The 21,998-nt window shown below is 27.2% G+C and overlaps 1 protein-coding gene across 2 annotated transcripts in view; it reads right to left on the reverse strand.

Annotated features, from left to right (window-relative positions):
- LOC129963962 (allatostatin-A receptor-like) overlaps positions 1-21,998 on the reverse strand; it is a 256,946-nt gene that overhangs the window by 119,178 nt on the left and 115,770 nt on the right. For both annotated transcript variants that reach the window (XM_056078592.1, XM_056078593.1), the window contains one exon: positions 12,612-12,667. The gene's annotated coding sequence lies outside the window, so the exon portion shown is untranslated. The remainder of the gene's footprint in view (positions 1-12,611; positions 12,668-21,998) is intronic.

Below are 21,998 nucleotides of genomic sequence, written 5' to 3' on the forward strand. Positions count from 1 at the left end.
TACAGTTTTCAGGGAACTTAGGCCTCATTTCAACTTATAGTTTTGCTGATAATCCCACACTGCTTTAGGAGCAATTCTTGATTGAGATGAAACAACTTTATCAATTAACCTAGTTGTTTCATTATAAATGTCAACTTATTGACAAGTTCGAAGACCTAATTTAAGAAACAATCAATTTAAATTGTTCTTAAAGCTTCTCCACATGGTCTTCTTTGTATATGATATTCTATGCTATATACTTCTACTGTCCCTGTGAATTTTGTAATGAGCGTCAATGCATCTCCTGTTTGTGTTGCCATTAGTCCTTTCAAATAATAGTCTTCTAGTGAAAGTTTTACGCTGCAGTTTTCGCCATGCGTGAATCGGTCCTACGGCATTTACGGTTTTTCAGCGCGCTGAATCTTATAACTTTAAATGAGCAATTCTTGTATATATACAAATTTATTTCGCATACCTCAGAAACGGCTCAAGTAATTTCGATTAAATTTATTTAGATAATATTTTGCTTTTTATGATCAACTACATAGGTGTCTTTCCTGAAAAAATGCAATTTTACACATACACATACAAAAAAACATTTTTTATAACTAACTATTAGAGACTTTCTGTATCTGCTCTCTTAATGGTAATGTCATATAGCGCAATCTCGCAAATTTTCGTGGTACTTGCCTTGTTGCCATAGGATGATAATCTACTGGTATCACAAAATTTCGAGAGACAGTGCTATATGTCATAATCCTAATACAAATACGTTCGGTTCACATCAAATTGCAACAATGCAATTATTGTTTGGAATAAATCGAATAACATGTTAACTAATTGCATTCATGATTTTTTATTTAAATGACCAGTTCATATGTAGGTAAGACTGAAAAATATTAATATGTAATCAGTATGCGATTCATATCTAAATATTTTCTTCGAAAAACACGATTTTAAAAAAAATGCCGAGCGAGTTCAATCTCTCTGGTATGAATTTGCATGGAAGAAAAATGGCTGTTGCCTTTGAAAGTTTAGTATTTCACCCTAACTCTCACTATGACAGCTCTATCGTTTTCAAATCCTCTTACTCTCGACAGTATACATTTAAATAACCATATCTGAAATTTTATTTCGATTAGTTGAACCTATAATTAACTAAAGTGTTCATATATCGGTGAAGAGTTTTTTAATGATACCTAAATAGCAATATAAATACATCTAAATATAAGACACATATTTTTCATTTGAAAAAAAAATATTTTTTCGGTTTCACAACGGCTAAGTAACTAAAGAATCAAGCATTTTAACCAGCCAATAATTTATTTATTACTCATATTATCGTAAAAGCAATATACCTTTAGGTTTATAATTAAGTCCCTTAAACTTAGGTCTTCCATTACCAATATACTTAGCAAGAAACAAAGTTATAGCGCGATAAAATTTCAAGATGGCATCGTTTCCCGCAAAAAGGTATCATTAACTTTGAAAGAAATAATAAAAATAATTTTTAATTGATTAAATATAGAAAATGAAAAGAAATACTCATAAAATGATTTTGAACGATAATTCTATCAAAACTAATTTTTAATCGTCGATCTTTACATATTTCCCACATTAGTAGACCCGAGTTCAATATAATAACACGAAGTAATCTATGTAATAAAAACAAATGTAGAATGTTAAAATATATCGTATTTCATTAATTATATTCGATTGGACTCAAATCTTTATGTGACATCCGATACCCTGAGAAATGAAATATAATACGAATGTCTTTATATCTGTAATCCTTTCTTATCTTTTAGCCTAAAATATTAATATCGCTTGTTCCCTACTTCATAAAAGCAAATGGGAAGTTTTGTTAATAGGCTTATAAAAATTATGTCTTGCCGTTATTGGAATGTACCAGCATTAAGTGCTGCTAAGTAAGATATGTCTAGAATCTCTGAAGAAATGAACTTCTAAGGACGCCATAATAGATTCAGCATCACATACATATAAAAATCATTTTACTGTACAGATATAAAAGCAAGATCAAATATAGTTATTATACTCTTACTATTTTTATGTCTATTAGAGTTTTATATTCTCCCTGATAAATTTTCCTAAAATATTTGCCTCTTTTCTGTTCTATAATATATTCATTTTTCTTTTAACATATTCGATAAAAAATTACTTACAAACATACATATAAGCACTTTCAAAACATAACTTCTTGAAATTCTTACTTATTTCAGTATTTTACAATATCGAATGATATAGTAGTATTAGCTAAGGATGTAGAAAGTGCTTTATGTATTATGTTATTCGATATAACTGAAGTATTATGAAGATAGTCGTTAATTGTAATATCGTTATGGTTTGGAAAAAATCAAAGTGACTACAAATATTTTTCAAAATATTTACAAAGTAACATTAAAATAAATCAGTAGAAATATTAATAGAAATTTATATTCTTTTATCACAAAGTGCTTTCATGAAGATAAAAATGTCAAGTATTTATTAAGCTGAATTAAAGTGTTTTAAACATAATTCAATGCGAGTTTGCAGAAGTGACTATTTCATTCCCAAAAGTTTCCTTTAAAAGTGGAAGAACATCTTAAAAATAAAACTTATTTGTGAGTTTTTTAAATCTCTTTAGAAAACTCTTTTAGATGCATTTTTCCAAGTGAAAAAGTTTTTAAAATTGCGTACTGTCCCACCATCATAAATGTTTAAAGAAAATCATACTGATTTTTTCTATGAAACTAAATTGTTGATATGTTTTAATTTAAGTAGTTCCATATACATTTGAAAATGATTCTCAAGCGTTTATGAATTGAGATTTTTAAAAACCATCGCAGATAACAGTAGCAATAATAATATTATTTTTTGTTTCATTAGAGCATTTAATTTAATTTTAATTACAGGATTAATCATCTTAAGTGGAGGAAAAAGTATTCTAGAAACAGAAATTTACTTCCATTAGAAATTTCATTTTCTCAAGAAGTCAGCATAGATAGCAAGATTTTTAACTCAAGAGTTGTTAATAATATTTATAGCGGTAAATGTACAAGAAATGAAACTAAAAACTTACATATAAATATAAAATAACTTTCGTGGCACGGACATTGCCGCATGCCATCTCTGAGATCACAAATATTCCATTACATAAAAAAATAAAACCAAATATAAGGAGAAAGGAGATAGAAAGGGTTACTTATATTCAATATATGCCATTAAAATGTCTCTATAAAACCAATCAAATAATAAGAAGAAATTAAATGAACGGTGTGATTTAATATGATATAATATTATGTATAGAGAAAGTATATTATGTGTAAAATGAATTACATTTCGAAAATAATATAATCAAAAATGTAATCTTCCACATTTGATAGTTTAATTTCTGGATTTCGAATAAAGAAATTCTAATTAATTAATTAAGCAAAAATGCCTATTTTCTTAGAAAAAATGCTAATGAAACAAAAACTTATTTTGAAGTAAATTTTTCTTCAGGTGTCCATTCGGTGTTCAAATTAATTTTGTAATATTTTTCTTTATTTTAATTAACACAAAACATTCGCAGATAGCATGGAATAAACTCGATAATTATTTACGTAAATATTTAATAGTTTTAGATACAAGTTGGGAAAAGAGCTAAATAAAAATTGAAGTATTTTTATTATACAGCTATAAAGCGTTTGAAGAGCATTTTAATTTCATTAAGGTTAAACTAAATATTAGTAATAGAAATTTTAACACATTCAATGAAATGGCAAATCGAATTCTACTAATCAAAATATTAAATTAAGAAGAAATAGTTTCATTACAATAAAAAAAGACTTTGTTCGCTCGCGAGGAAAACGAATTGATTATCAATACAGTAATTAAAGAAATAAAAAACAATTTTCTGTTTTAAAAAGACATTTAAACTAAAAAAGAACCTGCTCATAAAAAAAAGAAAATGTTCCCAAATTCTTCCCAATTACTGAACAGCCATTTTACTTTTCGAACCTCGAGAGACAAATATGTTTTTTCCTCATATCTTTGGAAATGTTTAAGTAACAATTTACCGTCAGAAAAAGATAAGGAAAAAATAGGGAAAAAAGTGCAATAAATGAAAAAAAAAAAAAAGAGCCCTCGCGATAAATGAACAAGACATCTTGAAGTAATTCCACCAGAAGGGAATTTTCATTCTTTCATCATTTATCTATTTTATGTGGGAAGTACCAATCTGTCTTTTACAGCTGACGGATTTTGTGTACTTAGCTTTTACTACACCTTAAAATGAGAGTTAATTTTAAAAAGAAAAAGCTATAGCTGAAGAGGGTTTTTTTTTCGCAATGTATTACACCCCTAAATGTAGGGTAAATATTTGAGCTTTTCAGACAAAGTAATTCATCAAGTGTTAAACACATACATCCCTTATACTTATATCTTAGCACTTAAAACACCCACATACAAAGCGTTCTTAAGTCATAACATTGATTTATCCTTTTTTGTGCACTGTTTTAAAACAGTATTTCAGCGAGAAAGTTTTTTTTTTTTTTTCTAAAATATAAGAGGTGAAGAAAAAACAATTAAAGACTTTAAAAAAATATTTCTGAGGTATTTTCCATTCAAACGGAAATAATTTTTCATGATACATTTTTATTAATATTAGTGATTCTTAGTTTGATTTTTAAGTTATGCATAATTTAAAATTTGAAGTTTAATTATTTTAAAATTTCTATTTAATAAAAAAAATTAATGTTGAAATTGTTTTTCTTTATTTATGTTTATTTTCTTATAAAACATTATATAAAATGAATATGAAAGCAATAATTAAAAAAACCATGGAAAACATAAGAAATAATAAAAATAAACTTTTTAATTAACGTAACGTTTAACCATAATATTTTTTTTAAAAAAAAATTTCTTACCTATTTTAAGATATATAATTGAAATCACACATACTATATAGAAAAAATGTGTATAAGTTATACCAGATATAGTTCAAAGTGGGTCCATATTCAACTTTTCTTGTGAATAAGATTGGTGAATTTGAATTAATTTTGATTCCAACTGACTTTTGGTGTGTATTGTATTGTATTAAACAAAATTCCGGTTTAAAGTTCTCTCACAAAGACTCTAAAATCACAGATTTTTTTTCTTTTCGATATTATTACATAATTAATCAAAAAATATAGTACTTTTTAACGCCTGTGTTTTTTATATTATCAAAAGGAAATGCAACATCATTCGAAATAAAAGTTTTAGAAACAATTGAATCATAAATGGAATGAAACATTAAATATTACAATAACAATTCTAAAGTTAATTTAAGTATTGAAATATTAACTTCATCTAAATCACAAAAAATAGATAATTAAGGATAAAAATTAATAACTTGGATTCCGTATATACGGAATCATCACTGCTAATTTTATGGTTATTTTATTAAGGTTTAATTTTTATTATGAGAATAAATTATTGAAAACAGCACACAATCGTATTACTATTACGTAATGACCATTTATTACTGAGTAAATATATAGCAGTAATCCAACTTTGCAAAACTATGGAGATATCCCCTAGGATTATGTAAACAATATGTGCAAATATTATTGCAACTAGATGGACATAAAGTAAATAGGCTTCTGAATATCGCCTAAATGGATCCAATTAGGATTGATTGATTAGTTTAATCCATTGCTTTGTCAAGAATTGAATTAATTCAAGTTTCAATAATAGATAGCATTGTTTAAATTATTGGATATTCCGGAACGTTTGTGATATCTTGTCTATGGAAAAATAAGTAATTTATATGGAAATTGGCCAATAAATGAATAATTATTAAATTAATGTTTAAAATATAATAAATATTATTACAATGAAAAAAAGCATTGCTCTCCTTCAAAAGATCTCTGCAATCGTTCAAAATCAAATAGATTCACCTTTTTAAATATAACTAAATTAAAATTATTATGTTACAAATGTGTTTAAAATCATTTAAATTTCTTACATTCATACAATACAAATACATACACTTAAAGGAATAAATATTTAAATTAATTTCTCATTATTAAGAATTTTGTGCTTGTTCGAAAGCATGAGATAATGATGAATTCTTACTAACAGAGCTATGACTAAATTACCTTCAATTACGACTTTTCCCCGTATGTAGGTTGCTTTTTGTAAATATAAGTGCTCCATTCAAATTAGGTTGATGAATGTAGAATTGAAATGCTGTTGGTTGTGTTATATAGCAGTTTTCCTACAAATAAGTACTTCAGATTTATAATACGTTCGAAATAAAATTTATAGCTTTACTAACTATCACTACATCTAACAATGTCGTTATTTTCACTTCCCCATAACTGAATTTACATTTATAGTTACTCAAATTTTACATAAATTCTAAAGGAATTTTCATCAGAATTTTTTTCATTGCACAAATTAAATCAACTGAATTAAACTTACTGCTTGTAAAACGAATATTATGCTTTTATTAATTCTTCAATTTGTATAGTGAATAAATATTAATTTTCAGCTACATCAAATACTTATCAGTTCCCAAAGGAAATAATTTTCCTGAGTTGCTAGGTAGTTTCTGCGTTTTTCAGTTTCTTATAGAATAGCATTAATCAAAATGAGAAAATATGTTATTGAGCTTCACTTAAAGTGAATTAAAATCAGATGCCCTGTAATAAACAAACAAAAAATATATTAAGCATTAACACAGTACTATTAACCATCAGAATAATAAATGTTCCCACTCAAGTAAATATGGAAAAAAAAAAGATAATGACACTTATTCTTACTAACATATCACTCAAAATCTAAAATAATGCGAGATAGTTATCTTAACTAAAACATAAGATAATGTTATGATTTTAATCTACAAGTATTATAAATCCATGTCATTGAGTCTTGTTTGACTTAGCAATTGGACTTCGATTCCCGCAACTGGGAAATGCCGTTAAGAGACAGAAAATTAACAACAGCACTTAGAATGAAATTAATTGTTTTGTATTGTGGTATTGTATTGTGCTGTTGGAGAGTAGGGTTTTATTTCTTACGATGAGGATATTTGTCCCTGTATAAGTATGGGTTCTTTCGAGTAGAAAGCTGAAATGTGTATGCCACTGAAATCAAATAATAATAATTGCGGTTTCGAAGAGAAAAATAAAAATTGCTTTAATTTTTTATTGATTTTTTTTTTCTTATCATAAACGTTTTTTAAGATCTTGCTTTGCATTGTTCGCTCACAGTTTTTTTTTTTTTTTTTTTTTTTTTTTTGCTACTATCTATTTTTAAAAACAGCACAAAATTAGTTTTCCTCTACTGGAAAATATTTAGATATCTGTAGAATTACAATATTTATAATATGAAAATTTTAAATAATAAATAAACAGTAAAGAATAAAAAATAAATAAATAGCATGAAAAAAATCATCGATTAATAATAAAAATTACATGAATTCAACTTGACGTATCAAATGAATTTACTTTACAAAACCACAATTATTTGGGAGTTTCGGGTCACGAAGGGTCAATAATTGGACTAAATCCTGGTCCCTCAGAGAAAATATCCCTAATTTGAATATTTGCCCGAAGGTGACACCCTTGATAAAGTCTTCAGGTTGGATTCATTTCTTTCTTTCTTCCTTATTCCATTCAATGCTTTTTTTTAAATGTACACTTATTATTTATTTCTAAATTAGTTAAGTGTTTTTGATAAGTAATTTGATTTTAGTATAATTGTTTTATAAACAAACTGCTCATTCTATCATCGAGATTGAAAAACTGTCTTTTATTCATCAGAAGAATAAATATTAATATAAACAAAATCGCCTAAACCTGAATAAAAAAGTTTTAATTAATTCTTTTAAGTACTAAATACAATATTTTAGACATCCAAAGATTGTTAAATGATAATTCCAATTAATATTTAATCTATAACATAAACGATATTTATAAATTTTGTACATCAAAGGAAAGCGCCTTTGAAAAACATTCTCGGGCAACAATTTATCTATTTAGCGATTCCTTTATATTTGATTAGAAGTTCATCCTGCCACAACGAATCGCAAGCTGTGAGAAAACAAATAAATCTTGCCCTTCCAGCTTACGATCTTTCTTTCTTCACGTTCTTGTTGCTGCAGGCTGTTCAAACAGAAAAACGTGGAGCAGATGAGGTTTCCGACCTAATGGACATTCCTTCCGCGTCATTAGGTCGCCAGAATGTCAGTATTTTATTATTCCCGCTTCGGTCCCCTTCTGCAGGACCTCATGGGGACATGTTTTGACATGTATTCTGGAACACTGGCATTATTATTGGTCAGTTTGTTTCGCATCTACTGTTGTTTTATGCTTTTTGTTTGAGTGACATAAGTATTGTGCTCTCATAAAAAAAACAAAGGACTTCTGACTTTGACTGACTATTATCTAATGGCGGTATTCTTTTTTTCTCGCATGCCTTTTCCTTTCCATTTGTTTTATGAAATTGGAGTCGTTATGTGAGACTTTATTTGAAATGCATACCTAGTTTTATAACATCTGAATAACCTAAGATACTTGCTATATTAAAAATAAAGATATTAGATGTATAATTGACATAATTGGAAAATGAAACTGTAAAAATATTAAAACTAACTACTGATAGACAAAAATGATTTCTTTATATTGCTATTTAACATTAACAATTTTCTACAGCAAATTTCTTCTAACAAATATAAATATACTTAGGCGTGTTTATATACCTGTTGGCAATCTAAAGGATAGATCTTTAGGCCTAAAGCTACCAAATTAGGAGCATATTCATTTTAGAGGGCGGTAAATTTGTGGGCAAATTTTTGAAATGTTAATGATTCAAAAATTACATAAAAACATGATATTTCCCCTAATGACATTCGAAAAAATAATTTATTATCTATGCATTTTAAATGCGAAATAAGAAATTTCAATATAAGTATCGTGAAAGAGAATACATATTTAAAATATAGATTGCAGGTAAACCACGCTCTTAATGCTCTATATTTCATAGGCTAAACCCCACTAAGATGTTTCATGCATATAAAAAGTAAGATATGTAAGGCTTTTAAAATAACACCCTTTAATGTCTTTCTGAATTTTTTAGTTAGATGAAATTCATTATATAATGTTATGATATGGATGAAATATTTTAACTGAAATCAAATATATCCAAGATTCTAGATGGTACAAGTTATCGATGAAAATGGATAGCAATTAATAAAATATAAAATCGAAGTAAAAAATATTCTTCTTCTCTGATGAAGAAAATAATTTAAGGAAAACGTTTTATGGATTAATTCAGAATTAAATAAATATTTATTTCTAAATAAACAATTTGTTCAGCACCCCATTATTTAGATGCATTTGATGATTCATTTACATCATTATACATCATTTGTATTAATTTTGATGCATCATTTATATCACTTTGATGTATATCATTTATACTCGTTTGAAATACCATCTACAAACGTTTTAGACACCAATTACATGATAGTACAGAATATTATAACTTTACTTTGCCAATAGCTTTCTCAGTACTATAAAAAATACAACTTACATTTTGCATCAAAAGATTATTATTTTTTCTCGAATGATTGTAAACAAAAAAGTTGCCTTAATATATGATTAGTGTAAAATAAATTCAGGATTCCAAGATAATTGATGTGAAAAAATATGGGGAAAAAATTGTGACAACATTTTCGATTATTATTAGGAATAAGTTCTCATAGAAATTTTAAAGGATAATTTATTAATTTTATTTTTTGTAAGGATGAAGCATTATTTCAAACCCTTGAAAAAAGCTAAAGAATGTTAACTAATAGCTATTTCGAACTTAGAAAAATTGGGGTTTTATAAAAATGAGCTAAAACATTAAAAATAAATTATGATGAAAACATTTATCTTGGCAACCACTCACGAGTTTTACGAACATAGAATGCATTCCAAGATACACATTCTTTGTTGAGAAAAAAAAATAAAACAGCTCTGTAATTTATTACATAATAATGAAAATAATTGTACAGTTTTTTTAATCCCTATGTATGTCCTATAATTTCATTCAAATTCGATTTTTTTTTTATTGATTTCAAATGTAATCTAATTGGTTAGTACAGAGTGCATATCTCTTGATGATATGAAAGTTAAAAAGAAATAATAAAAATTATATCATGTTTAGATTTATATGATATAGAAAAATCTCTTTTTATTATGAAATAAAAACTAAAATTTTATATACGTGCGTCAAATTATGTTTCTTCTTTGCAAATAAAAAAAATTCTGATTTAAATAATTAAAAATAAATATTTATGTAATTTGAAATAATGGAAAATGAATATGTAGAGTTATACACTTACGATGAAAAAAAAATGTATTAGAGAAAAATTAAATATTTAAATTTATTTTGTTCTTCAAAAAAATTCCATCCCCCCCCCAAAAAAAAAAGAATTTACATAGAATCTTTCTATAGTATTTCAAAAATTTTTATTCTGCACGCCCAAATAAATTTTCTTTTTCTCCATTTTACATAAATATTTCATATATCTTCCTAGCGAAAGTTTAGAATAGTAAACGAAAAAATATCAACATTTCCAAGTTTCAGTTACAGAAAAATGCATTTCCCCAGGCAAGTACTAAAGAAGAAAAGGAGAGATTTTACTTGCTGGTGACTTGTCACAAGTGTGTATCGTTTTACTATTGAATGAAGTTTGTCGCCAGATGGCTACCATTTTTGTCATTCTTATCAACAGAATTACGATACTTCAACTTTTTCAAATCACTTAGCTCCATCACTTATACATTTTATATTGTCATTTATAGGATTATTGCAATTGGATTGGATTCATAGGATTGTTTTGTAATAAATATATTTTATTGCTACTAAGTGTAGTATAGTTTAATAAATTATAAATAAATTTTTATGTTTTCGATAAAGGCATGATCATGTTTTAAAATGTCTATTGTGTAGCAATAATGAGAAAAAAACTGTTCGATTCTTAAAAAGCTATTAATTTACAATTCAAATAGTAGTTTCTAGTGGCTGGTTGTGTCTGAGGAAATACGATAATATGTGTGTGTATATAGCGTTCTACAGACTGACCATTAGATATGGATCCACTTAATCAGTTACAAATATATTTCGAATTTTGAGAATGTTTATCTAGCAGAAAATCAGTGAGATACATAGCATAAGAACATAAATGTGTACGTTTTTTAAAACTGTATGAGTATATGTCTACTGAAATTACACGTTTATCCATTATCAGACCATAAGGTTGTTAAGAATAAATATTAGTATTCAACTCTTTATTTTAATTTGTTTAGACATTTATTTATTTATAACAAATGTCCGGAAGATTGGCTATGACGCCATTAGATCTCTAACCTTCCAATATTTCTGAATTTTACTGTTTAAAAACACAAGTGCAGAGCGCGATTTGTTTAGACATAAAATAACTAAAAATCGTAAGAAAAGTACATAACAACATGTAGTTTACCTGTAGCAACATGTAGTTGTTAGATTATTTATTATGAACAATTTTTTATTTTTGGGTTTATTGTAACAAAATATTAACTGAAACAATACAGAATTATGAAATAAAATTACTGTACATATTGATGTGCAAATGATGATATTCTACGAAAAAAAATTCTTTTTGTCGTTACAGTTCTCCGGACAGTTCTTTTTTTTTATTTTACAGTCTTGACAATTCTTTACTTTCTCTCAAAATTCTCTTTCACATAATTGAATTCGGATACGTTCTATTTTGACATTCTGTATAAAAAATGTAGATAAAGTTACAAATAAATAAAAGAATGTTGCCTGTAGTTGTAAAAACGTTAAAACTATTTTACTGAGAAACCCATTAAAATCAAATTGCATAAAATACTCTATTGGAATTTTTGGTGACCATTATTCCCGACGAACAAACTTCCGGAAAAAAGCAGCTAATTTAATAATAATGGTAATATGATACGTCTAAACTAGAAGGCTGAGCTATCAAACGAGAACATGCACATTGGAGGGTGGTAATTTGCAATTATATTTACTTAATAACTGCTGCATCTCGAGCAAATGTTTCCTGACGGCCTAATGCCGCAATAGAATTTTCCAGAAGAAACTCCAGATCTCAGTTTCTAGTAAAAATAGGACCAGGAATTTTGTATTATCCAGGTCCTGCATTTTTGTCACCAAATTTGGTCACGAAGAGATATTTAAACTATGGATTCAACATTCATTTGAATATCTATATTAATTTTTCTTTTTTAGAGATAAGTCTAACATCGCAAGGATGCAGTTTTTCAAATTTCTTATTAGTTTTTAAAGAAAAACTATTATTAAAGGCGTTTAGTTTAAACCGTATTAAGTGTCTTTTATTGAATCTTCGGATTTGAAAAGTAAATTGAACTTAATATTCTACTACAAGAAACAAAATATTGAGAAGCTTATAACTCTTAGAACTAAGTTTGAAGCTCACGAAATAAAGAACAAAACCAATCTATATATAAGTCGAGCTTCAGACGTTAAAGTTTAGTAATTGGATTGACTGGGGCGAAAGTATGAAGTCGAAAACGATAAATTGAGTTCATCGTTAAAAGAGAAGAAAGCGGAAAGAAAATTAACTATCATACCTCCTTAAAGAAACTGCCTTTTCTTTTTACTTTGTCTTGTACATCACCAATGTAATCTGAAAGGGAAAAAAAAGGAAAATCCTTAGAATGTATGTTGGGAATATGCTGTTTATAAATAATATGGAAAACAAATATATGGTGTTAAAATACATTAGATATACTACATGATCGATTTGGTCATGAAATGATTTATATATGAATTATTGAATGACATTTTTAGGGATTATGTCACATAATTTCTTTATGGAATTATAGCACCAAAATTAAATGCTGGCGATCTTTTCTGAAATATGGAATTGAGCGTTACTAATGTTATCTTAAGGTAAATTTTAGTCTTCAAAAATATGTTCTGTTTTATCTACTGTTTATTAAAAACCAGTTTAGGATATTAGAAGTTTATAACGCAGTCTTGCATAGCTAATTACAACCAACAGAGAGTAATTACGTGAAATTAATTTTAAAAAATTCCATATTAATAAAATAGATAATATTAAATAGTTGCTTTCATGTGTGTATATCAAGAATTATTTAATATGTTTTATTAGTCATAGATAAATCATTTAGTCTTTCAAGATCTTATCATTCAGAGATTACAAATATTTTTACAAAAGATATTATATATATATATATATATATATATATGAATACCCGATGTTGCTGTTACTGTACCAATATCTCAACATAATGTATCATGCAAACAGATGTTTCTAATTAAACTCATCTTAGCTATATGGAATTTGGGGATTTTTAGTTGTTACTTATAGTTGACATAGGGAAACTGAAGGAAAATCAAGCTATCCAATTTATATTATTTTCATGCAATTCAATTTTTTTTCGAAAATAAGAAGGAAATGGAAGAAATGGAAAACGAAATATCTCTGACAGTTCCTTGGTTACATCAGACAAATATAAAATATATTACGAAAAACTATGTCGATAGCTTATAAATAATATATTACTAGGAGAATTGTAGAGAGTCAAATGTGCTTCTATTTTTCAATGTATTTGAAATTTCAATATAATGTATGCGTCTCTGTATTTACTTCAGTTCTTTCCCATACGTTTCAAAATCTGTATTTATCTTATTATTATTGAACTACATATCAATTTACAGATATAAATATTGCTTTAATTCATTTTATATATTTTTAATTCTAGAACTACATTTCTGTTCACAAAAAATCATGTCATATTTCTATGAAGAATACATTTTCTTCATTGTACTTTTGCTCTTCTAACTATATTTTTTAATACAAATGGCATATTATGCAAGCCTTTCAAGCTCAAAGAAAGGTCATTTGCAGGATAAAAATTAAAAAAGAAACAAATAAGTATTTAAAATTTCATTTGTTTGATAATACGTGCAACTATATAACTAAGATAAGACAAAAATCTTTATAAAAACATACTTAATTTCCCTTTTGATTTAAAATTTTAAGAAAAAAAGAGCTTTTTACCCAGGATTTTCATTTTCCCAAGTTTATATATAACAACTGAAGTAGATCTTTTGTACTCAACTTAGTTTTCTTCCTCTTATTTTTTCTTTATAAATGCATTTCCTGCTTTTTGTCGTGGGAAGTGGGTCGGAAATAGATGGAACAGTATGCTTCGAATAGCACCAAGATCTTCCATGTGTAAAGTCTATTTCTGTTAAAACATGATTTTTTTTCTTTGAGATTTCTAAAAATAAATCTCGAATAATTCATCATAAAAGAAACAATTTCTTTGCTATATAACTCTCTAATACATAAAAATGCTGTCTGTTTTATAAAATAATATTATATATATATATGCTTATGTTTTTTTATTCCTGTTTTAAATATTAATATTAGTTTTATGAACAAATTTCTCCTAAGCATTTTATGCTAAAATTTTTAATAGTTTGTTATTGTTAATGCCAATTGAATGGCAATTTTTTTTCAAATTATTTATTAATTGTATAAATACATTAATACTTTTTTTTTATCATTAAATCTTTCAAATTTTCGGAACATTCTTTAATATAAGATAAAAAATGAAAAATAAACCATGTTATATTTCGTATGGGATCACATATTGCATCTCACCAAGAAAACATAAACAGAAAAATATATTTTATTTCAAACTTGTTTATAAAGTAATATATTTTCTAAGAAATTATTTTTCATGAAGATTCCATTTTTTAAATGTAAAATACATAGACATATGGACATTTATTTTTTTCGACGTCAAATTGAGTTTAATAATTTGGTTCATATTTAAAAATATTAATAGAATTAATAAATATAAGATTCTACATGCCTTTCATACCATATTTCAAAATATTTTTTTAAGCATGTGGTGATCTTACAGTTATACATTAGAAAAAATAACATTGTTTTATTAATATTTAATAAAAACAACAGATGGCAGCACTAGTTTTTGTTCTCCCAAATAATTTGAACTTAGCAAAAGACATAACAGAAGGACTCTTTCTGGGTATGGGTATGTCTATTCTTGTTTCCCCACATAAGCAGTAAAAATACCTGTTGTACATAGGGTGCTAAAATTGTCCAGAAGAGCACACACACACACACTCTTAAACAGCGACTATCTTTTAAGAAAAAAGTCTATATTTTAAAATTAATTTAAAACAATTATTCTAAAATTACAAACATTAGAAAAACACCTTCGTTAGTAGTTTTTCTAACATTGCAATTTATTTAATTCAAAGACAAAAGATGTTTTTCAGAGCTTTTCTATCTGTCGCGATCTCAGAATAGCTCATTGTATTTTGGGAAATGGATACTGGAACAACATCTTGTGTGAACATTAATTGTGAACAAAATATTTTTACAAGAATAAATACAACATTTAAATATATTTATTTGACCTGATAAATTGTGGATAACACATTTAACAGGTCAACTAAATTGATTTTTTTTTCTTTCAAGGAAATTAATTTTTTTTTTATTAATTCTCTATATTTATAGAATCTTTTATTGATTTCTATAAAAATGTTATTTTTCATTTCCATGTTACAAATAACTGCATAATTGATACTATTTAGTGTAATTAGAAGAAAACTGAGTTCAAATGCCTTGCTTTGGAAATATTTGATGACATTTCCTAATGAGGAGTTATTATGAAATATTCTGTTCCGTCATACATACAATGCAGACATATTTTGTAACAAAAGGGATTAGAAATTTTTCTCGAGATTTTATGCAGCATCATCTAAGTTTTCACTGCACAATGTAACAATTTATCTTCACTCGAATAAGGAAAATTCAGAACCTTAGTAATTCTGCTCATTAAAAAGGAGAGTGGAATCGTATATTTTTCTAAACATCTTGGATGAAGTCCAAGAAAATTAACAGAGTAACAAAGAAAATAAAAGTTTTTTTTTCTTAGTGATAGCAAAAATGTCTGTGTCTGTCGTAAAAAAAAAATATGCAAACGAGCACTCATCTAAATAAAATTTAAAAAAAAAAAACATTTACAAGCAAAATGCAAGAAAAAGATGCGGAAGAATATTATTATTATAAAAAAAATGCAAATAAAAAAATATGTTCCCAACAAATTTAGATTATCATGCATAACACATATATAATTAATCTGGTAATTAATATAAAACAATAATGTACCACATAAATATAAATAACTACTTTATAAATATTATAGTTACAAGTAAATATTTTTATAGCAGCAGCCCTCCATTCTAAATGGATTCAGTGCTTGCTGATTTGAAGAGATAATAAAGAGACAACTACAGCTTTAAAATGGAATCTGAATTAACTTAAGGTGTACGTACACACTTGAATATTTTTTTAAAATTTTAACTTTAAAAATACAGTTTTTTTACAGTAGGTCATTAATATATGTTTAAACTCATTTCAGTGAGAAAAAACAATATCACACTAATTATTAATTAATTTAATAATATTTAGTGAGCTAATTAGCATATTTTTTGAAGCATGTTATCTTAAATTCTAATTTGTATAGACATATAATTTTAGTTGGAAATTATGCCTAATATTAGACTTTATGTTATCTGTTTCAATCAAGTTATAAAAATATATAGTTTTTTTTTAACAATTTTGTCATCAACGATAAATAGAAAAAGCGAGATTTTTTCTGTAATTTTAACTTTTAAATAACTATTAAAAATTTATTTCTATAAATATAACTTTCATTGAGGCACAAAACATCCTTTGTTTCATACAAATTAGTTTGATATATAAATAATTGTATTTGGTTAATTTTCTGTTGAGTTATGATTGTTTGAATGAAGCAGCATAGTGAAAATATCATTCTTTATAAAATGAGTTTAAAAAACACCGAAATTAGAGTTTTTAGTGAAAGTACCTCAAGAAAAATAATTACAACTCGAGAAATATTTCGAATATTGACAACATCTTTGTATCGTTTGAAAGGTATGACGTTTTGTTCCTGACATTTGCATATGCATCCCCTTTTTACTGAATTGCGTGGTTATTGTACTGATAGTAATAACCCCTTTTCTGCAATTTCATGTCAACCTGTTTAAAATTTACATTGTTGCTTAAGTGTTTAACACCAGTGTATATTTCTTTTATTCCCGCAAAGTGGAGATGGGTGACTGAAGCTATGAAACATAACGGAAGTTTTAAAAAGCATTGAAATCAGTCACAATACCCAAATCATTTATTTCATATGATCTATTGCCTCAATTCTTTTTCTCTTTCAAAAAGAAGGATGTAGAAGTTAATGGGCGATAATACTTTTAAGCAACTGCCATTTGTCAGTCTGGAACCTGCTGTGTCCCAGACAAGTTGGATAGTTGAACGGGAATTTGGAAAGGGAGAAGAAAAACTTTCTGGACCAAAACTAGCACAAGCATTGGAAATCTCATAAAAATAATTTATATCCTTTTATATCATATTTATATTTTCTTAGTAAGATCAGTTTAAAGAAATATATTTAATAATTATGAACTCTTCGGTACACATTGCATTAGATGTAATACCATTACGTTTATTTCATTCACAAATTAAATGGTCATTTATTCAAATCATAGTATAGTAAGTTTCATAGTTTCAATTAATGGACAGTTACATTGCATAACAGAATGTCTTGCTTTTTTTTTCATCTTTCCCAGTTTTAGCATCATACATAAATAACTAAAAATGAATATCAATAAGTTCGCAAAAATGTGAGTTATAGCATTTACAAGAATGGCATTTACTTAATATGTTATATAAAAATAAAAGCATTAAAAAATTGAAAGCAAATGCCCACTATTTCCATTTATCCCCTAAATTTACAAAAAAAAAGTTTAAAATAAAATTGAAGTGAACCAATATTATATGCTTTAACAGAAAAAATATTAAATGATAAACTCGATACGATCATCCGTTAGAGAAATTAAGGCTATCAAATAGTGTCCGACATTTTAGTGTGATTCTGGAACACATTTTTCAAATTTTTCCTATAAGTTCTTTCATTGTATTGGTCTGTCAATTAATCAAATTGAAATCTATCTTAATTTTTCCCTTGTCAAACTTTCATTGATAGAGGTAGCAGGCGGATGTTGAGTACGATAAGAAGTGATTTGACTTGGATGGTTCTTTGAAAATAACAATATTCAGCTTATTAATATTTAATGGAATAAACCGAATACATCTTATATATCCACCTAATTTGTTTTCTATGGAATATTGCAGATATTGATATTAATGAATAAACATATATTTTGAAAGTGCATTTCCTTTAGAATTCTTATTGCAAAACAAATAATTTGAGATTAATATTCAGTTACTTCAATCTAAAAACATAAGGGCGATATGTTGGATATAGCTTTCATATCACTAATGTCATTCTATTCCCAATTTTTTTTCCAACACACGGTATTCCAAATAAATGTATTCAGTATCTTCTTCGAAATCAGGCAAATCTTTGTGCAAAATTTCTATGCATGTATTTACCAAACTCTTCTTACGTAGAGTTAAGATTTCGAAAACTTTTATTTATTTAGAAGCGCTTCGATCCTGGTAAACTTCATTCATTAGGATGTAAACAGCATACTAACGTGGGGCTGATAATATAAAGAAAAAGTTCATTGCTAATCTCGTGCTAGTCTGGATTTACATAAATTTGCATGAGAGCTAGGAAAGCTTGGAAGAATTCTAATTTTAGCCTGACAAGGCACCGCCTTTAAGTTGGTAAGCTCAAAGAATTTAAAATGAAATTCTTCTTTCTTTGAATTTGGATCGATCCATTCACTTTCAAATCGATATTTCAATATAAAAAGGATTTGCAAGTCTTTATTCGAAGTAGAGATTAAAGCGAAAAACCCGTGCTGCACAATATAACAGACATATTCCGTTCGTTATAGAATAGAATTTCATATAGTAAAAGTCATATTCTATTGTATATTTTAAATTATATTCCATATTTTTTTAGTTGCAGAAGATAATTGCTCTAGTATTTAAAAACAATTTGAAAAAAAAATTATAAAGATAGATGATAAACTATTTAAAATGAAAATATGTTTAGAAATAAGTATTATGAGGAGAAATTGATTTATTCTTTTAAACTATTTTTGTATAATATAGCATGGGGTTGTTTTAAAGATTCACATTAAAATACAAAGTCATGAAAGTATTTGAAGAAATTAGATGAAATTGATAATAAAGATTTCGGTCAAACATTAAAAAAATGAAATGTTTATTTTATGTTTTGAGTTTTTTTTTTTTTTTTTTTTTTTTAGCTAGTTAAAAATAAATTTTAGTTCAGAAAAACATAAAACTCCTATGAAAATTCAGTAAGTGTGTACAAAAATGTTTTTTTTTTTTTTTTTTTTTTTTAAATTAGCATTTATTTGGAATTACAAAATTATATGTAGTATTGTTCCAAATAAGCTTACATTGGGTAATAGGAAAATATATTAGAAAAAAATTGAAAAAAAAAATAAATCACCTGGGATATTTTGAATTTTAAAAAATCATATATTTTTTAATTTTTTAAAAAATTATATATTTTGTTTCAAAATATGTTTAAAGAAATTTGAAGTATTTATATTTTAGTACGTATGTATAAAATATTTCATAACCCTAAGTGAATAATTCCCAAAAGTGCTTAATAGACTCCACTGTCCTCTTAAAACGATTTATTTCTGAAATTTCTAGAGCAGACATGTCTATATATGCTACAGCGGCTGATTCGGTGCAAGAAATGGTCAAATCACAGAATAAATTAGTATATTTACAATTGCCTAATCTTTGCTTTGAGGATAAAATGTAATAAAAAGACGCCATTTCCTGATTGATGAGCTCTAATTTCTGATAAGTCCTACGAGAGCTGTAACGCTTCCTGTTTTTAATTTGCTCCTCTGACAATTGGGAGGAGAAAGGAAATAATGCAATTACTGTAAAGATTTGTCGAGTAAATTGAACCAGGTCATGGTGTGATCTTTATCTCAATATATCACTAAGGTTAATTCGAAGTAAAGTCGGAATGGCTTCTGAGCTTTACGGACTGACTTTATTTATGGTCTTTTCTCGGATTTTCTCTCATAATTACTGCCTTAGGCATCAAAATTGATTTTCACAGTAAAAAACGACAACTGCAACTATGCTTCTTTTTATTTATCGCATTATTCATTTTTATGCTTTATTTTAACTGATAATTTCGGGACAGTTTGTTAATTCAATAATATTTTTTTTTTCATGCCGGCTTGTCAAATTATGTCATTCTAATTATGCAAAGTTGTAAAAACAAAGAGTGTGATTTTTAATATTTGAAAAAATGGTGCACAATATACAGGATGATTATAATTAAAGTCTCACATTCAAACTGCTGTAAAAAGAACTGCTAGTCAGAATGACTTCAAATTTAAACTGAATACATTTGATGAAAGGGTAAATGGTATGACTTAAGAAAGAAAGTCACAATGTGTATCAATAGATGGTGCTGCAAGTGGAATATTATGCAAAGTATAAGACACTTATGGAGCACGACACATTGCATTTATTATAAAAATGTGGGGTATGTGGCGTTCTCCTCATATTGATCCGAGCAATTTATCACGAGTTTCTCAATTAATGATCACGCTCTGGTTCTGAAGCTCTCTCAGAACCAGATTGTGCGCAAGAAACTTTACAGCAATTCCGGTTAAAAATTTTCAAAAAAGACTGTGGTAAAATGTTTGCCAAAGGTCTGAATGCAGTGATTAAAAAATTCAAAGAGAAAGGTTCTTTTGAAGTGAAATCTAGCAGAGGCAGAAAATCAATTGATTCGACGTCAGATGTGACCACACTATTACAGGAATGGACAAATAAAAGATGCAAACGAACAGTGCACTGTAAGTGCCCGATCTTTAGATACACCTGTCAGTACGGTCCATAAAATTTTACGCAATATACCGCATTGCTATTCATACGAAATTAACCACGTTAGGAGTAACTTCCTGTGGATCTGCCATTAAAATCCACATTTGCTCTAGAATTTCTCATTCGTATGGAATTGGACACTGAATGGTCATGGAGCATTTTTGGACAGATGAAACTCGTTTCTATCTCTGAGGATTTTTTAGCACACAAATTTGCAGCATATGGACAACGGAATATTCATTCACACATGCAGTATGCAGCAGTACTGCTTTATTAAGCAAATGTACATGTTCTGAGGATTGACATCACGTTGATTGTAGCGACATTTCTTTTCGAGAAAGTGGGTCCTGCTTGATCCTTTACCTGCACTATCAATGATCAACATAATTAAAAATCTTTTGCTCGACTAGGACATTCCGACACTTCAACGACATGTATATCTTGTTAGAATAATTTTCATGCAATATAGGGCTAAAAGGAATTGCTCAAAAGCTCTTGCGGAAACGATAGGTTTATTATCTGCCATTTTCCAGCAACAACCAAATTCCCCGGAGCTCTATTCTTGTGACTTCAGGTTGTTGGGTTTTCTTAAAAATGTTGCTTAATAGTTAGATAGCAAATTTAAGGTACTGATTCCTCAACACATTCTACATGTGACCCCTGAAGCTCTCCGGTCTATTGTGAATATGCTTTTATCGGTTTCAGTTAGTGTCAAAATCGTAGAAACATACTCAACATGTCTTATGAAAATCAGGCAATAATTAATATATATTCTCATCGCTGATTTTAGTGTTTTTTTTAAGAACAATTAAAAACCAAATAATTATGAGCGTTTTACTCGGTTTTTGGTCTAAGTACAGTTAAAAACCAAATCATTATGAGTTTTCCATTCGGTTTTCAGTTCAAGGACAGATAAAAATCGAATCACTAAGTGCTCTTTGTGCTGTTTTTTGCTTATGGATAGTTAGAAACCGATTTTTCACATCCATTTTGGTGCGACATTGCCATAGTGGATGCGTTTTCCATTAAAAATGTTCAAACTATAGGAAGTCATTTT

The sequence above is a fragment of the Argiope bruennichi genome, chromosome 3 (genome assembly GCF_947563725.1).
Source record: "Argiope bruennichi chromosome 3, qqArgBrue1.1, whole genome shotgun sequence".
Classification (NCBI taxonomy): domain Eukaryota; kingdom Metazoa; phylum Arthropoda; class Arachnida; order Araneae; family Araneidae; genus Argiope; species Argiope bruennichi.